The sequence below is a fragment of the Protopterus annectens genome, chromosome 4.part0 (assembly GCF_019279795.1).
Source record: "Protopterus annectens isolate FY-2018-M chromosome 4.part0, PAN1.0, whole genome shotgun sequence".
NCBI lineage: Eukaryota > Metazoa > Chordata > Ceratodontiformes > Protopteridae > Protopterus > Protopterus annectens.
Window position 1 is genome coordinate 1734949857 of NC_056733.1, and position 24057 is coordinate 1734973913.

A 24057-nucleotide genomic window follows, 5' to 3' on the forward strand; every position below is an offset into this window, starting at 1 on the left:
TATATATATATATATATATATATATATATATATATATATATATATATATATATATATATATTTAAAACAAATATATATATATATATATATATATATATATATATATATATATATATATATTTAAATATATATATATATAGATATTTAAAAAAAAAAATATATATATATATATATATATATATATATATATATATATATATTTAAATATATATTTAAATATATATATATAGGTTCCCTTTAAATCATCGAATGTTCAGAACATCGAAATTCTGATCATCGAGACCAGAACATCGATGTTCAGAACATCGAAGGATTAAAGTGGAAGTGCCAGGTAAGTGAGATTGCGAAATGTTGGGTGTGTATGCAGAGCAGCAAGGTGCCCTGCATGTTGTGTGTGTGCCATCTGAGTGTTGGCATTGCAGGTAGGGTACAGGAAATCTCTCGTTTAGCACTACCGCATATTGCGGTAAATGGGAGATTTCCCTTACCCCACTGTAGTGTGATCTCAGAGTTTGAATATTAAAGTAGGGGGGATGGGGGGTGCACATAGTGTTTGTAATTTTTTTTTTTTTTTTACGGTTCATTTTGAATTTTCGATGTTCTGGTCTCGATGATCAGAACGTAGATGTTCTGAACATTCGATGATTCAAAGTGAATCTATATATCACATTTTTAATTACTTCAGAAAGTATCACATTGCTAAGAATGAGATTACATTTCTGGATTAGATCTCTTATAACATCCATATTGAAACAGTGATAAACCATTCTGGATCACTTGTTTACTCTTTACTGTATCACACATAACAGGTTAAGAAGTCAAAAAATAATAGGTCTATATCATTTTATCAAAGTTCTATTCAGTGAATACCAATTCATTGAACCCCTATTTAGCAAACAGCATTTCAGCGAACAATGAAAGCTTTCCCAGGGTAAGGAAGCACTTCACCAAAGGCACACAGCAACAGAATCGTCACAAATCAAACACAGTGAACTGGGGAGCTGCACCCCCCCACTCCCCTAACTATATATACCAACTCTGAGATTGCACTACGGTGGGGAAAGGGCAATGTTATAGTGTTGGCCAAATGCTTCCTTACCATATGAAAGATTTTGTCATTCGCTAAAATGCCGTTCACTAAATAGGAGTTTGATGAATTGCTATTCGCTGAATAGCAATTCGATAAAATGATATAGACTCAAAAATAACTTGGATATGAAGAAAGTGAGTGGCTACTTTTCAGTCATTTTATTTTCTTCATATCACACATGATTATGATCTTTATTTCAAGAGTTATTATACTATTACAAGTTATTGACTGTTCTGTTTCAGTTTTTAATTGAATAATCTATGGTTTCTCATTTATATAGCTAAATATCTGCATTGCACATTTGCATTTTACTATTAGATTTGTATAATTTAAGAGGAAATAAAGGTAACTTTATTAAAAAAAAGAATACACCATGCAGTTCAACATGACTAAAGCCACTTTGAATTCTAGATTGTATGGTCATTCCTCATTGCATAGAAATAGATTGGTTATGATTTATGCTCAGAAAAGAGACATTTTCAAACATTCCATCAACATCAGTAATCCTAGGGAGTGCTTAATTCAGACTTGAGGTGAGTACCACATAATCATCTGCGATACAGATATATTTTACAAATGTAGGTCCAGGTCACTTATGGTTAGGTGCCACAAAGAAGTGTAGTTCAGAAATATGTCCAGTGAGTAACTATGGTTAAGCAGGTGAGCACAGGAACCTAATAATAACTCTACTGCCAGCAGAAGTACAAAAGATTAACGGACATAGTCTTGTCTAAATCTAAAGAAGCAGGAAAGGCCAAATGTTTTTTATATGATATAGCAGAGAGATTGGTATATAAGAAAAGTATCAATCAAATAGATGGTGAAGCATTAAGACATCAGAAACAGTTTTATTTTCATTTTACATTGTCAAACATAAACAGAGTCAAAAAAGTGCCCTTGCATTATTGTAACGAGCAGTATAATTTGTCATGTTTCCTAATATCCTATCCTAACTCTTCATGGAATGTACCTGAGTCAGACGCATTAAGCTCAGTTGGAGATATTTCATCACATTTGCCAGGATCTTTGTGAGGATCTTTGCATCAAAGTCGAAAGAGCAGGGTGACAACTAGGTGCATATATGACATCCAAACAAAACAGACAGAAAGAAATAATAGAATTTGCTTCATGAGTCTGAGTTGGGAATCCACTGGTAAAATTCTCTACAGCACTGTTTTATTGTATCCAAATAACTACAACAGGGATAGGGTTCATCATGCTATGTGTAAGTTTTTATTTTTTTAATTTTTATTTTTTAACATAGCGCTGTATGAGTAGTGACTCTATCATATGTTAGGTTTAAAATAAAGTTGAGCTTATCCCTCAGAATTACTTGCAGACTAATGAGTAGACAATTGCTTCTGCATTTCTCTAAAAAATTAAGACAGTTTATATTTTTGCATACAACTTTGTAAGGGTATAACTGGTCTCCTGCACCTCTGTGTCCCATTACTGACCATTTTTATCTGATTAGAGATTCATGCTTTTGCCAGGAAAGCCCTTGCTTCATAGAGTGGGCAAAACTCTAACTGAAATTGTTATATAAAAATGTGAAACCTTCCTTACAAAGTGAAACGCCATCTATAATAAATCCCTTTCTTTAGTTTAACCTCCTCAGAATAGCTAAATCCAGAATCAATTTACCCAGAAACATCAACACCTTATCCCTGTTTATTGAAGTAAGGTAGTACTGGAACAGGACAATGCAAATTTGAGAAAATATTTTGCTCAGGAAAAAAGCAGTACATGATTGAAGATGTGTTCTTGGTATAATGACTACTATTTCTGGAAAGGGAATGTGAAAACTCTGAGGGGAAAAAGGGTTGAGATGAATAGTGGTGAGGCAATGTTAAGTGACAAAAAAGACATGACAGCTGAAGGTAGCAAAATGTGTAGAAAATAGAAATTAATTATTTATGTAGGTAATGGAAAACAAAGTAAACTGCATATGCTGCTTTGAAAAAGTATGATAGCTTTGTAGCAATAATTTAATATAGGTTGCTTCAACAGAAACTGTTACTGATGGTTTACACTTTGGGCTGTGAACAGTAAGAATGACATGGAGAGGTTGTGGGAGAAGTGCACTAATTTTTGAAAGATTTCCTAAAGTGGTATAGATAGAAAGCTAGCTGAAGCTATGCTTTACAAAAAATGTGCCAGATTAGAATCTGAAAACTGCAAGAGCTCTTAGCTCACCCTGCAGCATGCATGGCCTGCATGACAAGTGAGAAAGTGTAACAAATGAGGAAGTAGGAAAAAAGAAGTGTAATGTATAACATCCCTTTACTGCCACTATGAAAGGCAGAATGCAAAGATAACTATAACCTGAATGTGTTCTGTTAAGGAAAGAATAAATGGTACCATATGGCAAATGTATGTGGTTAAACATAATCAGTTTTGTTTTCTGATCAAGAAATGGATGCCATTGCAAAGAAATTAACCTTGGGAGCAAAGCAAGAAATCTAACCACTGATTGTAGACTGAAAGAGTAAGACGTTAACTGCAAATGTTTGACATACTAGAGGAATAAGAGTTTGACATTGTTGAATGCAATTAAAATAAGAAAAATATTCTGAAGTGTGATGGCAAATCATAGTTTGCTAATGCAGGAGATATCCTTGAATTATGTGTAGGCTGTTGAAGACTCAACCTACAAGACTGGGAACATATATACCATGGTGTTTCTACTGTATAACATGACAGTAACAGCAAATTTTTCATTTTTAGACAGTATATACGCTGTGCCAAGCCTGAAGAGAAAGTCAAGGGTTGTGGATGGAAAGAATGAGCTTTACCTCACATGCAGCATGGAACAATTAGTTTGAGGGTATGTATTATTTCAGAACAAATGAACCAGAGAATGCAGGTATGGCTATAATGGCTCATGTTGCTATTACTAACAGCACTGCAATTTGCCAGCATGAAACCTCAAATTGTGTAGGTAGTGACCAAAAGGTAAACCTGGTGTGTTGAAGTGTTCCAGAAGAAAATATGAGTGAGGCTGCCCAACCAAACTTAAAACAGCAAATATTGAATACATATGCAAAGCTTAGTGTCACAAAAAATAATAGCAGATATGCCAATCAGATACCATACTGTCTGCTAAAAATATAATATCCCTTTGCTGTGTCTTGCCTTATGACAGGATGTGCAAATAGATAGCTACCAGTGGCTTAAATACTCCTCTGACACCATGCTGTTATAAATCTGAGACCTGTTTCTTTTAATGATCATACAAAAATGTATCTTTTACTGGAGTCATCTCTCTGATTGTTTGAAACATACAGTTACCTAAGTTTTTCAAATTATAGTGAAGGAGTTGTTGAACTGCGGTTTTTCAATGTATGAATATTTCACTGTATAGAAACAGTTCATCACCAGGTCAACTGTTAATGGGCAATTACATTACTGATGTCTGAAAATGATTATAAAATAAAGAAAATGCCAGAAAGAAATCAGCAGAAACAGAATACTGTCATGATAACTGCACTTTATTTCCCTGTAAATTTCGCTAACTTCCCCCACCATTATCATATTCTCATCTTTTTTTTTTCTTTCCTGCCATTCTTGGCCTTCTCCTTGGTTTCTCTTTTATCCTACCTCTTTTTTCCTCTGCTATGTCTAGTCTAACTATCCCAGTACTTTTTCTGTCAAGGAAATAACCTTAACTCCTAAATTCTTACAGTTTCACCTCTGTATCTTTAGCTTACCACTCTCCCTCCAGAATTTTCAACGCCTCACCTACTTGTACCTAACATTCACACATGTTGATTACAACTATATTACTGTACCTCAGCTCCTCCTATGCTCCTTCCTCACAACATCATTAGCTTTCTCTTCATATTGTAAACACTGTAAGTGAAACTACTCATATGAAGTACTGTAAATGCTGTATGTAAAACTTATCATATCAAGTACTGAAAGAAATGTTTTATCAATGATTGTAGAAATGTTAATATTAATGTTGTCGTCTCACAGCAAGAGGATTTCCAGTTCAATTCTCAGCTGGGGTACCTTCTGTGTGGAGTCTGCATGTCCTCCCTGCATTCGTGTGGGTTTCTTCTGGGTGCTCTGGTTTCCTCCCACATTATAAAGATATGCAACTTGAGCATTTCTCCCTGGGCTTCTGCTGAAAATTGTCTCATTCCAAGTCAGACCTTCCTGGTCAACAAATGTTAAATAAATAATACTTCTAGAGCTCTTCTCCCCAGACCACTGCTGAAAAGGTGTCATGTAAGCAGTCAGATTTTCAAGGTAAACAACAGTAATAAATAAATAAATAAATAAATAATCGATGAGGACTACCAAATGTATATGTTGGAGAGAAAATATGAATAAAAAGGTCATGTAAAACTTTGCAGCCTGAAGCCAAAGTAGCCAGTGAAGTAGGCAGACAATCAACCTGTGTTGCTCTTGGGAAGATGGGTAGTTGTAAACAAGAATACTGGCATTTGTACAAGACAAAAATATTACAAATTCAGGGAATGTTTGCAAGCAGGAGTCACAAGGAAATAAAAGCTATGCGAGCTATGTTATTTAAGAGCTGAAGACAGCAGTTTCTTAGCTGTTTTAAGTAAAATTGTGGTGCAGTATGAACAGTCTCTATAAGCAGACCAGATATCAAGAGACAATCCTATCAAAGAGTGTAGATGGGGAAAATCACTGGAGAAAGCTGTCAGATACATAGAAAATCTAATGGCTGAAGTCTAAAATGTGCACTTAGCAAAAGATTTTATGCGGACATCAAAAGCCTATGATACAGGGTAGGAGTTGATTTGAAATGGTCAGTGTAACTTAATGTATGATATCTCATAGTGTTTTCCATTCTGTCAAGGCAGGTATCCTAACAACATTTATTATCATGTGATGGTTTTCTGTAATGAGGAAGTGAAGATCATACCAAGTGTTGCTGAAAGATATCCAGTAAATAGACAAAGTAAAACTCATTCTTTATGCCTGTCATATAGCAAATATGCCTGTCATTCCCATGAACTGTCTTACCACTTTTAATATGTCTGTTCATTGTGAGTGAAGCATGCATTGTATTAGGATTTATCACTCTACATATATCCTTGAAGTTTACCTCATTACAAGGAGAATTACTCATTTTCAGTCTTAAAGGGTCACACATTCACTCTTAAGAACTTTTTAAAAAGATATCTATGGGAAATAATAGTAAATCATATTATTTAATCAACAGACGTTTTTGTAACTATAAAGTAAAACATTTAACCATCCCATAAGTTTCCTAGTTGAAGTTGTGAGTAAGTTGTCAGTATATGTCCCTCATTTTGCCCATCTGATCCAAATTAGGAGAGATAGTGTTTAACATTTTGAAATTGGTTGAGACCTATGAGTCCACATCCTTTTAAAATGAATATTCAGGTAGATCTGAACAGCCGCCACTTATAATAATTGTTAAATACCTTCCAAATTAATTCTGTCAATTAAAAGAAATTTTAGATTTTGCAGAAAATAACGTGGTAAACTGAAGCTTTGTAATGGAAGTGCCGCATCTGCCATTGGATGTCAAACTCTTGTAAGTACATACTTTGAAGATAAAATGTCAGCAGGAAGAAGTATATAACTTTTACACGGTTGTGATCTAAAGCCTTATTTTTATAATTATATTCTGTATTCTAAATGACTTGTTGCCCTCTTGGCGAAAATTGAAGTGTATTAACCCACCAGATGTACAGTAGCAAGCCCCACCCAAACCCCGCCTGTCACCATGTTGACTGCACCGTCCACCATTTGATTGAAAGATGCCCCCAAAACACAAGGTAATTTAGACCTATAAAAAGATTAGACAGATTATACACAAAATACAGAAAACGTTATACATATATACGTATTACATAAAAACGCAGATGTGATTGATGTGAAATCAAATAATTTTTTATTTTGCGAAGTTAATCAGGCCAAAAGTACAAAGGCAAGTACTGTTTGTACAGTTACATTTATAAACAGAAAACAGTTATACACTTAGCATGGGGTTATTTCTTTATTTCATGAACTTAATCGGGCCAAAAAAGGCAAAAGGCAAAAAACAGACACCCACAACTTCTAACACCACATCAGGAAGCATAACTTATGAAGCGACTCATAATAAAGTATACAGTCAAGGCAGTTCATTTTCCTTTTCAGGCCATAATTACTCGATTCAACACCTTTATATAGTGCCTGTTAAACATTATATTGTTTGAATGGAAAGGGATTAATTACTCGATGCAACACCTTTATGTAGATGCAACATTTTTATGTAGTGCATATGTCATTATTAGCATGTGTTTGTGCTTATTAAATGCTCTGTTTTTAATTCTACAGACACAGATTTACCATTACATTTGCATTGCGTGTCAATCATGGCACATTGCCGTTGTTAATCCCTGCCCTCCGGCATGGCAATCATGGCGGGTACGTCCGTTCCCGGGCGAACTCGGTGGTGGGTTAATACACTTCAATTTTGCCGCCTTCTTTACTAGAGATCACATTAGGTAAAATATATGATAATTTTATCTGACAGCTGTTTAGCATCCATCCTCTTGAAGCATTTCCATATGTTGTCTGCCAGCAGAGGCCTGTAAAACTAGTAAGCACATATTTTCATTTTACATTTAAGAGTGTAGTTAGGCATGTGATCAGCTAAGCATGAGGCAATGACAGACTTCCTCAAAATAAGCAAATAACTGGTTATGAGGTACTGCATTCTGCTCTGTGAGTATAAAATCAGAATTTACTCTGCACCTCTTCTTAGAGCATTCTAACCTACAAAAAGTTATTTTTATCAAAAGTCTAATTACTGTAAGGGTATTTTTAAAGTCCTAGAGATATGAGGTGTATAATAGCGTAGTACCTTCCCTCAGATTTTCTCTGATTTAGTAAACTGCAGTAGATACTCATGCCTGACAAAGCAATGCTGGTCAAGTTTCTGAATGAGCACAGTATGACCTCAGTCATCACTATGCATGACTATTTACTGCTGTTGTGCCCCATTGACTGATGTAGTGTAGTGGTGCAAAGACCTTAGAAAAATATCTTACACAATAAAATCACTATAGATACAGGAGACGTGTGCTAGGCAACTGGTCATGGCAGACCCCACAAAAGCTGTGGACCCTAAGCAGCACTTTAATAATGCTGATTATAATCCACCACTGCCCACAAGTATCTAAAAAAAGTATACCATAGCTGTTCTGCAGATTAATCTGATGGTAAGCAGTTTGCTTTACAGAGTGGGAGTTGCTGCTTGAATCACTATTAGCCAGTAAACTGACATCTCGTAGGCTTTGCCCTTAGCAGATGATACAGTATTATTAGCTGGATGGTGATGGCGGTTATATGAATTAGTTATCTGATTTATTTTCCATCTGCTATGATTTTAGGTGTTGACAAAATTAGTCTATAGTACTTTGTATTACACTTTCTGATAGTGATAACTTTCATTGAGTGATAATCTGTCAACATTTCAAGCCCCTCCAATCCCAGACAACATATCAGCCTATGTAGAATTATTCACAGAAGCTCTGTACAACCATGTCAATGGTTTCAGAGAGGTTGCTGTGCCTATGAGAAGTAATCCTAAAAGTAACTAAAAAAAATAAATAAATAAACCACCCTGGCAGTCCAAAATTAAACATATTGTGCAACAAAAGAAAATATAGAGCTCAAATTAGGAGGTGTAACACCAAAAATATAAAAACTATCTCATCAAAATGAATAGACAACTAAGAGGACTAATTAAGCCCAACAAAGCAAATGTTGAGGTAAACATAGCACTCCAGGCTAGGGACAACCACAAGGTCTTTCTTAGCTATGCCCAAAACCTCAGAGGCATTACATAACAGTGTGCCAAACTGTTTGCAAATGGAGCCACATTCACGATACCAGGAGATATAGCAAATCTTCTGGCTGACAAATTCTGCTCCAGCTTTAACCTCTTCTCACCTCAGTAGCCTCCCAGGAAACATTACCTAACTTACCCCTCCAACTAGCAGTAGTGAGCAGGTATTAGATGCAGTCTCTAAGGCTAAGAATACATCTTCAGTGGGCCCCAGTAATATCCCAGGATGCCTTCTAAGTAACCTAAAGTATGACCTTTCAGGACCACTGGTGTCACTATTCAACCATTGCCTCTGCACAGACTTCATGTCATGTGACTGCAGGACTGCAATAGTCATACCTCTGCAGTAGGGTGGACCATCAATGGAGCCCATGAACTACAGACCCATTTGTCTAACTAGAGTCATATGCAGAGCCATGGAAAAAATTGTCATGGAAATGATTAGTAATGACAAAGGAAACCTTTAGACACTAAACCAGACCCAGTTTGGTTTTGATAAAGGAAGGTCATGCTTACAGCACCTTGTGGATTTCTTTGAGAAGGCCACCAAGTTAATGGATGAGGACAAAAGGGTGCACGCTGCCTACCTTGATCTAGCTTAATCATTTGATACAATATTTCCCTTGTGCATTGTAAACAAACTTATGGATTTAGGCATAAGCCACTAAGTAACTTGCTTGAGAGCCAGCTGGCTCACAAACAGGACCCAGGAAGTTAGGACTGGAGAGACCATCTCCACAAAGAGGCCAGTCACCAGTGGAGTCCCCGAGAACTCTGTGCTAAAACCACTCCTCTTTGGTATCGATTTTTTGAAAGGCAAGGCCAATGTCAATGGCCTCTGGGTTACCAAGATTGCAGATAATTACAAGGTAATAGCAGTCATAGAACCCCCCCTCCCATACCAACATCTTACAGGAAGGTCTAAAACAGACAAATGGCTGGCAATAAAGCCATGGCCTAAAACTCAATGCCAAGAAATGCATAATAATACCTTTTGGGAAGTTTGCTAACTAGGGAGACCACCTCATTGAGAAAACACCCCTAAAAGTAGGCACAGTTGTCAGGGATTAAGAGATTCATGTAGATAGTAGCCTAGCATTCAACCAGCATGCCTCTAAGGTGGTAAGAAAATCATTCTGTATCACACAACCTGTAAATTGTTTTTCCAAAATCTCTTTATTTCAATTTTCTTTTTTTCCAAATAATAACAATACAATAACTCAAAAGCACAAATAAGCAATACAAATACATATCTAAAGAAAACAGACAACAATCTTGTTTTGAGAAAATTATACATACACACACACACACACACATATATATATATATATATATATATATATATATATATATATATATATACACTAGAAGTCACTACATCATCAAGTAGAGTATGAGAATTCTTATGTTCATTTGGTCTCATAAGGGATAGTGGAATGGGGATAGTCTATATAAAAAGTAAAGATAGAAATTCAACCATTTATTGTACGGTTAGGGAAAATATCTAGATACACATATACTAAGAGAAGGGGGAAGATGCAAGAAAACTGGTTATACTACATTCATTTCTTATTAAAAGGTTAGCTTTTCATTTCAATTTGTAGGTGAATTTTATTTGTCAAGAATTATATCTAGTAAGTAAACCCAATATTTTTGGTAATAGCATTTGTTTTTGAATAAACTAATTTGTGAGATGAGATATATTTGATAGCAAGACTGCTAAAATTTTCCCATGTAATTGGTGACATGACATTCCAATTCTTTGTAATAAAGAATTTAATAAGGGCACACCGTAATAAAGACATGTTTTAATATTTTTGGAAGGTGATTGATGTTAATGTGCAATATAGCTGTCTACCATGTAAGGGTTGATTTTTCATATCCCATTTTCTGTAATCTTACTCTCAAGGAACACCATAAGTTGTGTATCTTAGTACAGTTCCACATGATATGTAAATTATCAGCCGTTTGATCCGGACAATGGGGACATATAGGTGAATTGTTAGGATTGAATTTATTTAATTTAGATGATAATGTATAATATAGATTGTTATTTACCATAATGTGTGTATATAACAGCTTCTTGAAAGGAATGAATTTGATTGTATTTTCAATGGCTAGTTTCTTAGTTTCTTCAGTCAGTGAATGGTTTTTTGTTTGCCAATAGTTTGAAAATAATAAAGAATTCTGAGGTTTTGCGCTCATTACAATTTTATAAGTCCTAGAAATTGTTTTCCCTTTAATTGCAAGATTTTCAAGTATTAATTTAACTAAATTTATGTTCTGTAAGTCAGTGTGTATTTGTGAGAATTTAGCATTTATAAGATGGTGAAGTTGGTTAAGGATAATACTATATTTCTTAGGAAGTTTGAGTTCAAGTCTCATTTGCCCCATGTTAGAGCCTTTCCATTGGTATATATCCCATATTGTTTAGTCTTTTATCAAGGGGTAGTTTGTTAGATTTATGGGTTTATTATTTATTAGTAGATTAGGATTTAGGTGTAACGGTTGTATAAGGGCAAAAGCGTCAGCTAATTGCAATGATTTAAATAATTTCTTTGTTGTAAGAATCATGTTTTTAATTAGTGGGTGTAGATTATTCGTGTATATGCTAGCCTGGTTTAAATTCAAGAATGGTAGGGATTTGATATTCTAGCCAAGGGATTTCAACTGTTCATACCAGATTTTGGTCCGCTGGGGTGTCCAAGTATTTATATATGAGTCATAGTTTATTATTTGTATTAGTCTGTAGACAGTAATTATACAATAGTAAAGCTTAAAATCAGGCAACTCCAATCCCCCCTTATCTTTGGCGAGTACAAGTTTTCCGTATTTAATTCTGGTAGATTTGAGATACCATAAGAATCTTGATATAGCTTTTTCCATGGCAAGGAAGAAGTTTTAGGGAATATTTGAAAAAGTAGCATTTAATTGAAAGAGTATTCCTGGTAGAAAATGCATCTTGACAACACTAGCTTTTGACAGTAGATACATATTGATGTTCTTCCATCTATCAATATCGTTTTGAATACTAATCCAAGTACTTAGTAGGTTATTGTTAATAATATCTTTGAAGTCTGAAGTAAATAGTATTCCTAGATATTTTATCTGATAGTTTATTTTGATCTCACTCATGGGAAAGTACAATTCTTTATGACCTATAGGACTGAGGGGAAATATGTGTGACTTGTTTAAATTTAAGTTATAGTTTGAAACTACTGAGAACTCATCAATAGCTTTAAGTATTTTTGGGAGGTCAGCAGTGGGGAGCTGGAAGTATATATTTAAGTCATCGGCAAAGGCCGAGTATATAAGATTTGTATTGTGGATTCTGGGAATATGATGAAAGATTTTTTGTGAAATAAACAGAAGGAGGGGCTCTAAATAAAGATTAAATAGTTATGGCGAAAGAGGACATCCTTGTCTTGTACCATTGGATAAGAGTATAGGGTTAGTTATAAGTTTGTTTACCTGTATAATGGTAGAAGCTTTCTGATACAGAACCTGGATCATTTTAATGAATTCTTGAGGAAAACCACATAAAAGCAGTATATTAAAAAGAAAGTGTAAGTTTACTCTATCAAAAGCTTTGGTTGCATCTACTGTAAGGGCATATCTGGGGCATTTATCACTATTAAGTAGTCTTATAATGGTATCTAAGAGGAGGGTGTTGTCACTTGTTTGTCTGTTTGTCATAAAGCCCATTTGTTGTTGGGAAATAATAGAGGGGAGTATATTCTTAAGTCTATTTGCTATAACATGGGCTAATATCTTAAGATCAGTGTTTATGAGGGCTATTGGTCTATAATTTGCTGGATCTGTTGGGTGAGAATGCGGTTTAGGAATCAACACTGTCTTGGAGTTATTTAAGTATTTGTCTGTTATACCATAATGTATTATATAGTTGAAAACTTTTAATAACACTTTGGAGATAGGTTCCATGAATAACTTTACAAAAATCAGATGTGTATCCACCAGGCTTGGGGATTTACCTAGTTTTAGTTTGTTTATTGCAGCTTTTATCTCTTTTAATTGTAATGGTGATTTTAAGAGTTTCCTTTGATCTTATGTAATTTTTGGAAAGTGTATATTATGTATAAAATCCTCAAATCTATCTGTAGATAGTGATAAGGGTATATTATATAATTTCTTATAAATATCTTCAAAAGCGTCCACTATATCTTGGTCTTTATATTTCACCTGTCCTTCATATTTTATTTCTTTGATCCTAGGAGGTCTACTTTTTATGTTAATTAGTCTAGCTAGGAATTTTGATGGTGTTTGAGCCCATTCTGAATATAGATATATTGACCTTAATTTTAAGAAGGAGTCACAACCTGTAAATAAGGGCATGACATCTAAGTCCTGGGACATCATTATATCACTATACTCAACTTTCTTCAGACCCATCATTGAGTATAATTCCCTGTTCAGTATCTACCTGACGAGGTAAATGCAACAACTGGTACATCCACAGAGGTTTCGCACAAAAAAAAAAATATGAACATAAACACAATGTCCTACGCAGATTGCCTCAATGCCCTACCTCTAGACTTTATTTCCTTTAGACATCTGAGAGGTGATTTATACCTGGCATACAAAGTATACTACGATCCCACTGTGATGGACCTTTTACATATCTCCAAAATGAGCAGCACCAGAACTACTTGATCTAAGTATTTAAACTTTGCTTGCAACCTAAATAGGCATGCTGGAGGGACAGGTATGTAACTCAGGGAATAGTCATTCTCTGGAATAGGCTTCCCCATCCATGTGAAGAAGAGCCCTTCCCTAAAACTATTAAAGTGCAACCTAGACTAGTGGATGGGAAATGTGAAATTCACCCCTAGTCTGAAACATATGTCTCTGATGGACACAGGTTGTCATTAAATCATGCCCTAACTACATAATAATCCCTAAGGCACGATAACTTGTGGGATACATTTGGGTTATATGGCTAGGTTTTAAAGGTCCCAGCTGTCATTAGCCTAGTGAACATCTGTGAACCTATGATATATGCATACATACAAAAAAAAAAAAAAAAAAAAAATATATATATATATATATATATATATATATGTGTGTGTGTGTGTGTGTGTGTGTGTGTGTGTGTGTGTATTTTTTTTAATATTTCCTTTGTTTTGCAGTGAGGAGAGTACGTACCACTGTTGCTACATTAACTATCCTGCAAGCGCTTAACTGAGTGAATGTGAAGTGTGTGTGTGTGTGTGTGTGTGTGTGTGTGTGTGTGTGTGTGTGTGTGTGTGCATGCACGCGCATGTTCACATATGAGCTCATGCATGTGTGTGTCCGGTTTTCTCAAGCATAAATGAAATGAAACAGCTATTTCTTTTCTTAATAATCTAATAGTAGCACTGCTAAAAGTAAGTAAGAAATTAAGGTCTATCTGGTATTTATTTCATTATTAGGCATGCATATTTAGTCTGCTATACTTAACTCTGCACTTCACACTATGTTAGTTTTTCAGTTTTGCAACAATGAAAGTCAATACTACAGCTGGGGTTGAGCCACACTACAAGTAGCAAATGAAACAAGCACAAACTGTGTATGTGTATGCAAGCTGTTAGGTGGTGAGACTTTTCACTAAAGTTGCATATGTGAAATTCAGCTGCAGACACATGTGCCTATTGTAAGCAGACTGCAGATGCAGAGAAGCATTAAGCACCATCTGCACAGCTTCACTAACTAAGAGCATTGAGGTAGACTTTTACTTTTTTATTTTATTTATTTATCGTTTGTTGTCTAGGTTAGTCCCACTAGGCTAGTGGCCTTTTTTCAGGGGAGATTCAAGGTAGTATTTATACCACTAGAGGAAATTTGGCCAGGGCTATGCTTTTTGCTAAATGACATGGGATCTTTTGTTTCTTTCTGAGCTATCACCAACTCAAGAAGATGGGAACTCAGTTAAATATCTCATTCAAATAATGACATACTCAGGAGTGCAGCACCCCCTTTATGTTGCACTGCAGTGTCAGCAATCCACCTTCCTGATATGGGAATAGAACACACTGCTTTCCACACTAAAGGTAAATTTGCTATCAGTTGCACAACTAAAACTGTAGCTTGGTCAGGGGAAGGGATATGTGCTGTTAGCTGTACAGTGCAGACATATGTAACTACAACTTGTGGAAGTCTGGCTCCATCACATTGAGGGATTTATCCATGAATCTGTTCCAAACAACCCAATTTCAAATAACAGTTTCATTGCCTGTACAAGCAAGCAGGAGACAATGGGAATGTGCAGCTGCTGCCTGCTCACCCATCCTGGGGGAAGGGAGGAGGGTGTAGCTCACCACATGGGTGACATGCAGCAGGAGCACTAGGTGTCTATCAAATGGATCTCAGGTGTATTGAACCCACACTGCTGAGTCCATTAAGATTGTTTGACAAAGGGGAAGCCTGAGGCTACAGTTACAGGGGTGCTTGAAAGAGCCCACACAAGGGAGGTAGGTCCTCCACCATGGGAGAGGTTAGGCAGCCCCTTCAGGACCAGCAAAGAAGGCCAATTCCCTGTCACCTGATATTTGCTATTTGTGGATGAGTTCTTGAGGGATTCCTGGGAAAGAAGAATGGGCCAAAGGGCTGTGTCCCACCCAGGACTCCCAGTCTCCCATGATAACATGAAATGGGATAATTGGTTGTACGTAGAGGAGCTATTGAGGTTGGTCCACCAGGGTGCGAAAAATACATGCAGAAGTGTGCTGTAGCTTGGCGGAAACCCTGCATGCTGATGCAATCATACTTATGCCCTAGCATGTGTTTTAGTTAATGTTCCCTCAGCACTAGGAACAATGAAATGGTCCATGCACACTAGTAATAAAGTCATTGCCTATTGTGCACTACAATTTTACTGCCACTGACATGTCCACCGGGCATCCTGCTGCTGAGGCCTGCCATACTGCCTGCTATGTCTAGGTGCCTTGAAGACCATGAACAATATTTCCTCTCTGTGCACTTGATTACTGAAGCTGTGGGCATGGTGTTGCATGTTTTTCTGTGCCTGTAGTGAATTAGTGACAGCAAGTGAACTTCAGCCATGAGTGCTCAAACAATTGTACCATAGAGAAATATTTCACCTCCTAACAGCCTGAACCCATGTTTGTGTTTGTGTTAGAATGTGTGTATGGGGGGCATTTTCCCAGTCATATATGAGATTATTATTATTATGTTTTTTCTTAATCAGCAAAATCTTTGTTGTGTAGCTTTGTACAAACATCTGTGATCTAGTCAGTCTATTTACATAGCAATCATTCACTGGTGGTATAATGCAGGCTCTGTCCCAACTTACAAAATATTGCTGGGGCCAGAGCATCATGAATCAATACAAGCAAATATCTATGCATCAAGGTTGGACCATGAGGAGCAGAACTGTGGGTCACAGGCAGCTGCAAACAAACTGGTGGTATGTAGCCTTTCAATTTGTACAAGGGCGTAAGGCTATAAACTGCCTTCAGCCTCTGTTTGCCTTCTGTGTGAGTTTGAGGAGGTCACTTATCTAGGCAATACTCGTAGATCATCCCTAAAAATGGACACCTGTATCCATTAGCCTTACCATATTAAAAAATAAATAAATAAATCATCGGTGAGATAATCAGATGAAGCAAACTGATGATACTCCCACTATATAAGACATGGTCAGACCATACTATGAGTGCTGTGTGCAGTTCTGATGCTATAAAAAGGGTCTTTATTAAATCAGCAAATGCTTAAAAAAGTGAAAGCTGATTTATTGACCCAATGTAAGTGAAAGCTTACAATCCCGAAAACTCGGAATAGTGATTTTTTCCCAGGGAAAAAAAATTGCTGTTCCACAAAAAAAAAATAAATAAATAAAAATGAAAACTTCAAAACATTAACCCCCACACTCCCCTACTTAAATATATCAACTCCGAGACCACACTACAGTGACGAAAATGGCAAAGTAATGGAGGCGGACAAAAGATTTCTTTCCCAGGGAAAGAAATCGCTTATATGCCGTTTCGCTATTTTGCTGATTCATGCTTTCAAGTTCGATCAAGATGCATTTGAAGGATCACATCTTCGATTATATAATAGGAACCCTATAAAAAGAGAAGGACATCAGGTTGCTTTGAAGAACTCTAGAGGAAAGCCACAAAGGTGTGTAAGATGGAGTAGAAGGGGTATGTTCGGAGGCTGGAGGAACTGCAGTATGTCTTACCAGAGATTACCAAAGTCTGTTGTAATTCATATTGGCATAAATTTATGTCAAAGATATATAAAGGTGGTTTCCCTGAAGAGCAGACACAACACCAGGAGAACTGACATTGAAAGCAGATTGTTGAGGTCAAGTACACTTTGACTCTCTAAAAGTACTTTTTTATTTGTTAATTTTTTTTTTTATTTTACTTTACTTTTTTTAAAGATAGGAGGACAAGACATTGGGGATCCATTCTGAGCTTCATCGTTGACAAAACACACAAATAGGGCCACACATAGAGTACAACAGTAGATAATTTAGAAATTCCTGCATAGTTATAGAAATCTATACTGTTTCTTCTTAATACATGTATATTTTCTATGTATCATTTATTACTTTTAATTTAATTATTACTTTTATCAATTTTATATATAACATTTTTGTAAATACTTCTTCATGGACTGGTTATGGACCCATGGAATGGACTACTAGAATGTGTAATGGGGAGATTCCTAGAGGTATTCAAGATTTCTCATGACAAGTGGAGAAATGATAGTGAAGAAAGAGAGTGTTGGAGGAAGGCATATTGTTTAATATATTTGTGTTGTACTTTTTTCAAGTAAAGACCTGATATTCTTTTATTTCTGCTACTAACTGCACAAAATCTGCTAGCAATACTGGCTTCTAAAAAATTACCAGGTGGAAGCAAGCATCATTTTATTTTAATCTGATCCAGTGTACTTCACCCTGAGTGATGATGAAAGGCAAAGACTCTATTCTCCAGCAGTACCTATAAATCTGATATATATGACATGACATTTCCTGCTATTAATCTTCTCCTGTAGTAGAATGTAGGTCAGGATGTGACAAAGCTGCTGTGGTACATAGCACGTGACAGCACATTTCCTTTTCACAAAACAATTAGACTAAATTGTGTCTGTGGTGCAGTGGCAGCATAGATTTAAATTATGGACTATACCTTTACTTCTTCAAGTGACTGAAAGTTAAAAATTATAACTTTAAGTAAGTGTTATTTATGTACACATTTATCATTATGTGCTATAAACTTCAATAAATGTATTTCAAGAAGGTAATTTATGAAATGTTCACCAGAACTGAGCCCTCTAGGTTAACTGTATACTAGTATCTCAGTCAAATAAGGATTAAAAAAATGGCTTGAAAAATAAAGAAAAAATGTAAGCTTTCAAAGGTCTTGTAAAGACAACTGAGCTACAGTTTCTGACCCTGAAGGGCAAATAATTCCTTTGGATCAAAATAGTCAGTTGTCCCAAATAGAGCAAGTTAAATTAAACTCTGAATGATATGTTGGATAACTGCAGTGGTCTAGTTCTCTGACACTACCCAAGAAATGTTTTAAAACTCAGTAAGACAGAGTAACAAGAGGGTTTTCTACCCAGTAGGTGCACAGCATTATGTGGAAGATAAAAGAATCACAGGACTAACAAGATTTACGGGCGCCCAAATGCAGCAAATAAGAACAATGTGACATCAAGGAAAGGGTCAAAATGTGGGTCAATAGGAAAATGATAGCGAAAATAGAGGTCAGTACATTACCTGAATCATTTGGAGAATCCCTAACACTTGATTGGGAAGGGAAAAATGAAACAGAAAAGGAAAAGGCAAAGGAAGCTTCTTGCAACAGCTGAAAGAATGAACCAGAAAGGGAAATATAATGAATATCTAAGTTAGATATGTGGAGTATAGGATGCAGATATAATGGCCTCCTGTTAAAAGTGACCATGACTTTATATGGCTTACAGTGAAGATAGAGATAAAAACTGTAGAAATGTGAAGAAAGGAGCAGATCTATCACACTGCTAATTAAAAGAAACAGAAGGGATACTCTGTAAAGCAATGTGGAGAATGGAGGAGGATAAATGAGGTGCATGACTTTTAGGAAATACATACTGGTGCAGCTTGGAATGGAATGAAAAGTCAGCTCAGGAGAAAGAGAAAAAAACAAAAGCAGAAAGAGACTAATGGGGATAAAAGCATTGTTTAGAGCAGCAACAAATATGAAAAAATTACCTTCTTAGCGTGGAGGAGGACAGAGCACCAGTTCAGAGGGAAGTATAAGGAGGCTAGAGGGAAAGATACCATTAAAATCAGCAGAGTTAAATTAGGACGGCATAAGAAGGATTCAAGGGAGATTAAAACAGCAAAATGAATTTTGGGTGCATGAATAAAAGAAGAAAGTTAGGGAAATGAGTTAAATAAATATAACAAGTGATAAAAGCATCCACTGAGTTCATGCTGCTAGACAGTGAGACATTTCCCTGTGATGCGTTTAATTGGGCACACATGGCTGAAGTGAAATTCAGTTGAAAAAAATGTATGGCTTTTGGAAATTTATTGTGTGCACAGAGAAGCATGCAGCTTAAATAAGAAGGTGCATGGAGACAGGGGAATAATGTGCATTGTGTTTGGTCCACAGTACATGCTTATGTAACTACAACATGTAGAAGTATACTACAACGTGGAGGAAATCCTTCATTTATTTATTTTATTTTATTTTTATTTTACATTTGTTGACCGGGCTAGTCTAGCTGGAGACATGTCCATTTTCAGTAGAGGCCCAGGGAAAAAAGCTCCAAGAATCATACAGATTTTTTTACAAAGTTAAAAACAGGAGTTATGCAGATAATAGAGATAGCAATATTACAAAAAATGTTTTTCTTTTTTCTTCCTCTACAAATTGGAGTTACCATGGTTATTTTGTAAAGTACAGAGTAGAATTAACATGGTCATTTTGTAAGGGACTGAGGTATGATGTAGATATATACTTGTAAGATATATAATGTAGTTTATTGACACATAAAAGGTAGCTAGTAAGGGATGAGGTGGGATAAGTGAATATGAGAAGATTTAGTTAGGGTTAGTACAGGTACATAGCCAGTGATTGTTAAGGTAGAGTTGCAAATTCCTTTTGAAACGTGAGAGAGAAGTTTGAGATGTGATTTCAGAGGGAAGTTTATTCCAAAGTTTTCCTACAGAGTTAGAGAACAAAGACTCACCTGCTATGTTGTTGGGTTTAGTAGTATTGATTAGTAGTTTGTTAGAGGAGCGTAGAGATGTGAGGTTTTTATAAGGTGTAATGAGGCTAGAGAGTACTGGGATATTGTTAGATAGATATAGAGTCTTATGGGCTGTTATAAGCTGGTGATATTGAAGCTGATTAAGAAATTCAAGGCAGTTTAATTGTTTAAGATTTGGACAGTGATGGGTTCTGTAAGGAGAGCCTGTAGCAAATCTAGCAATATTATTATAGGAAGTAGTTTCCTGATGTTGTTTTTTGAGAGATTAGTATAAATGGGAGAGGCGTAAAGCAGGGTGGATATTAGGTGGGTTCTGGCTATAGCAGTCTTAGCTGCTGGTGTAAGATAAGGTTTAATTCTGTAGAGGGATCCCAGTTTTTTGTTGACTGACTTTATTGTAGTGTTTATGTGAGTATCAAAGTTTAGATGGTTGTCTATTGTTATTCCTAGAAGTTTAGTGGTAGGGTCAGGAGAGATAAGAATACCACTGCTAGAGGTGAGACTGAAAGGTAAAGATGTGGACTTTTGGGTTGGTGAGAAGAGTAGCAGTTTAGTTTTTTTGGGATTCAGAAGGAGGCAGCATTGAGAAAACCATAGTTCAACAGTGTTGAATGTTTTTTGAGTAAGAGTCTGTAGTTCAATTTGAGAAGAGGCTGAGCAGATTATGGTAGAATCATCTGCATATTGAATGCAGGTGGAGTAAGGAATGGCTGTTTGCAGGTCATTAATGAAGATGGAAAATAAGAGTGGGCCTAATATAGATCCTTGAGGGACACCGAGAGAGATAGGAAGGTGATTGGATAGTTTATTTTTCCAGAGTACAGCCTGGTGACAATTATCAAGGTAAGATGTAAACCAGTTCAAGGCAAGAGGATCTAGTGAGAGAGTATTCAGTGTATGGAGTAGTAGTTGGTGGTTAACCATGTCAAAAGCTTTGGATAGGTCAATGAAGACTGCAGATGAAAGACAATTATTGTTACGATTATTGTTGATGCTGTTTGTGAATGATAGCAGTGCAGTGGTGGTACTATGGAAAGGTCTGAAGCCATGTTAACAGTAAGCGAGTAGGTTGTTCTGGAGAAGGTGGTTGAGTAGTTGTTTATGGATGCATTTTTCCATAATTTTTGCGATAGGGGAAAGTAAAGCTATGGGGCAAAAGTTAGAAAAGTCATTGGAGCTCCCACCTTTGTATAGTGGGATGATGTGTGAAATTTTCCATATTGACGGGACAGTTCCTTCACTTATTGTTCTATTTCTCAGAATAGAAATAGGGTAGGCAATGGCTTTAGCTCCTTTTTGCAAGAATTCTGCTGGGAGTTTGTCAGCTGAGGGGGTGGTAGGTATTAACTTATGTAGAAGAGAGGAAATGTAGGAGGTAGATACTGGTTGGAGGTGAAATAGAGGAGGTGGATTTGTAGAGGAAGTGGTCAGATTAGATGTGTCAGGAGATAGGTGGCTAGCTAGAGTTTGGATGGTATCAGTGAAGAAAGAGTTAAAGGCATTTGCTGTTTGTGTGGGATTCTCAGGGTTAGAGCCTAGTGGGTTAGGTGTTATTAGTTGGCCTGGGTAAAGAAGATTATTAATAGAAGTCGAAAATTTTTTGGGTTCTTTGAGAGGTTTGTTGTAGCTGAAGATAATAATTATTTTTGTCTAGAAGTATGGCTTTTTTTGTATTGTTTCTATGTTCTCTAAAGGATTGGCGGTCTGTTGCATTCTTAGTTGTACGCCATTTTGCCCAGGATTTGTTTCTAAGTTGGATTTTTTGTTTAGTATTGTTAGTGAACCAAGGGGGCTGGTTTAGCTTTAATTCTAATAGAGCGAATTGGAGCGTGGTGATCCACGGTGGTTTAGAATATGGAGTTAAAGTATTCCACTGCTTCATTTAGAGGGAGATATTTTAATGGTATCTAATTACATTGTTTTACTTCTGTTTGGAAAAGTTCTGGGTTAAATTCCTTTTTAGAGCATATTGTTCTGAGAGTGTTAGTGAATATTATGTTGGTTTTATGTCTGATAATATATGTAAGTGAGTGGTCACTTATATCATCTGGAAGGGTTCCTGTTGTGTAGGATTGCTGAGGATTATTAGTAAGTATCCAATCCAAGGTACTTTCTTTGTTATTGAGTCTATTAGTTCTGGTAGGGGAGTTTATAAGTTGTGAGAAGCCATACAGGTTAATGTGGGTAGAGGGATTAGTATTAGTACAGGAATTCCAATCTATATTAAAGTCGCCGAGGACCATGGTTTCTTGCGGGAGATTAATAGAAAGCCAGTTGAGGATATGCTCTAGTATATTGCTGTTATTTCCTGGGGGAAGATAAACACAATACTATTTATGGTTTTACTTGTGTTTACCTGAAGTTTACAGATAATTATTTCTGCAGAAGAGTCTAGAGGTAAGTTAGGATGTAAGGTGCTGACTTGTAGCTCTGTTTTCATATTGCTGCACTCACACTTATGTCCCAGTATCTATTATAGACAACGTTTCCTAGACACTATGAAGGAGGTAATGGTCCACACACACCATTAATAAAGGCATTTCCCACTGTACACTGCATTTCACTGCCACTGACATGCACACTGGGCATCTTGCTGCTGATGACTGCCATACTGCCTGCAGGTACCTTGGGTGCCACGGAGCTTCCTACCTTTTTTATCAGAGCTGAAAACCACACTCCCAAGCCACACCACCTTAATGAAGTTTGCAATCTCTTCCATTTACAAAAAAAAAATTCTCCAGAACTTACAATTTGGTAATTGGCAGCATCTAAAGGATCTCTGTTTTGATGATGCTGTTAAAAAACTTTCCACAATCTTTGTTAACATTCAAAACTGTTTAGCCCCCTCCTCAAAGAAAAACATGTAAAAGCCATACCAGCTCCTAGGTAGATCAGAATCAGAAAACATCTAATGCAACTCAAAGCCAAGGTCTGGAATTCCTGGATCAAAAATAAAATACACAATAACTTACAAGTATGTAGCCAACTCAGAAATCACACTAAACACCAAATCAAAATAGATAAAAAACTATTACAGTAATCTACAGCCAAAATCCTTCAAAACCAAAAGGCATTCTGATTGACTTTTGACAAAATCTTTAAACTAGGCTATGCCACTAAATCCAAACCCATAGTGCCCAACAGCACAGAAAGTATCGCCACTCTCTTTAATATGCAGTTCATAAACTTAGTCACATCCCTAATCAAATATCACATCCCTCCCACCAGCCCCTCCATCCCCAAGAACACCTCTGACTCTTGCCTTTTCTCACTGCAACCAGTTCCCAACTCAGCCATTAAAAATTTCTGTTAAAACTTAAACCTACCACCTTAGCACCAGACAGTCTCCCCACCTAATATCTAAAAATTACTCAAGGCTATAGCCTATCCAATTTCCATATTCATAAACCATTCTATCACAGAAGCATACATCCCAACACTATGGCAAAAAAAGTTATATCTTACTACTACACAAAGGAAGCAAAAATACCAAACCTAGTAACTACCACCCTATGGCTAACATGTCCCTCTTATTTAAAATTCTTGAAACATGCATTAAATCCCTGGTCTCCCAACACCTCTTCCCCTGCCAACATGGCTTCTGCCCCATCATAGCACTACTACAGCCCTCCATTTCATAATAATGTAAACATTCATAGGAATCAATGAAGGCTAGTATCTGCCCTCTTTCTAGACCTTTTCAAAGCCTTTGGCATAGTATCACACCTTAAACATTCATCCATCCACAACCCCTTTGCCGTTTCTGAACAGGGGGTTGGGGTGTCACTTAAACAGTGACAACCATCTAAAGCTAAGCTTCACACCTTACCCCATCTTCCTACAAAAACTCAACTCTAAGATTTGATGTTTCCTGTGCCATGTTTTAACA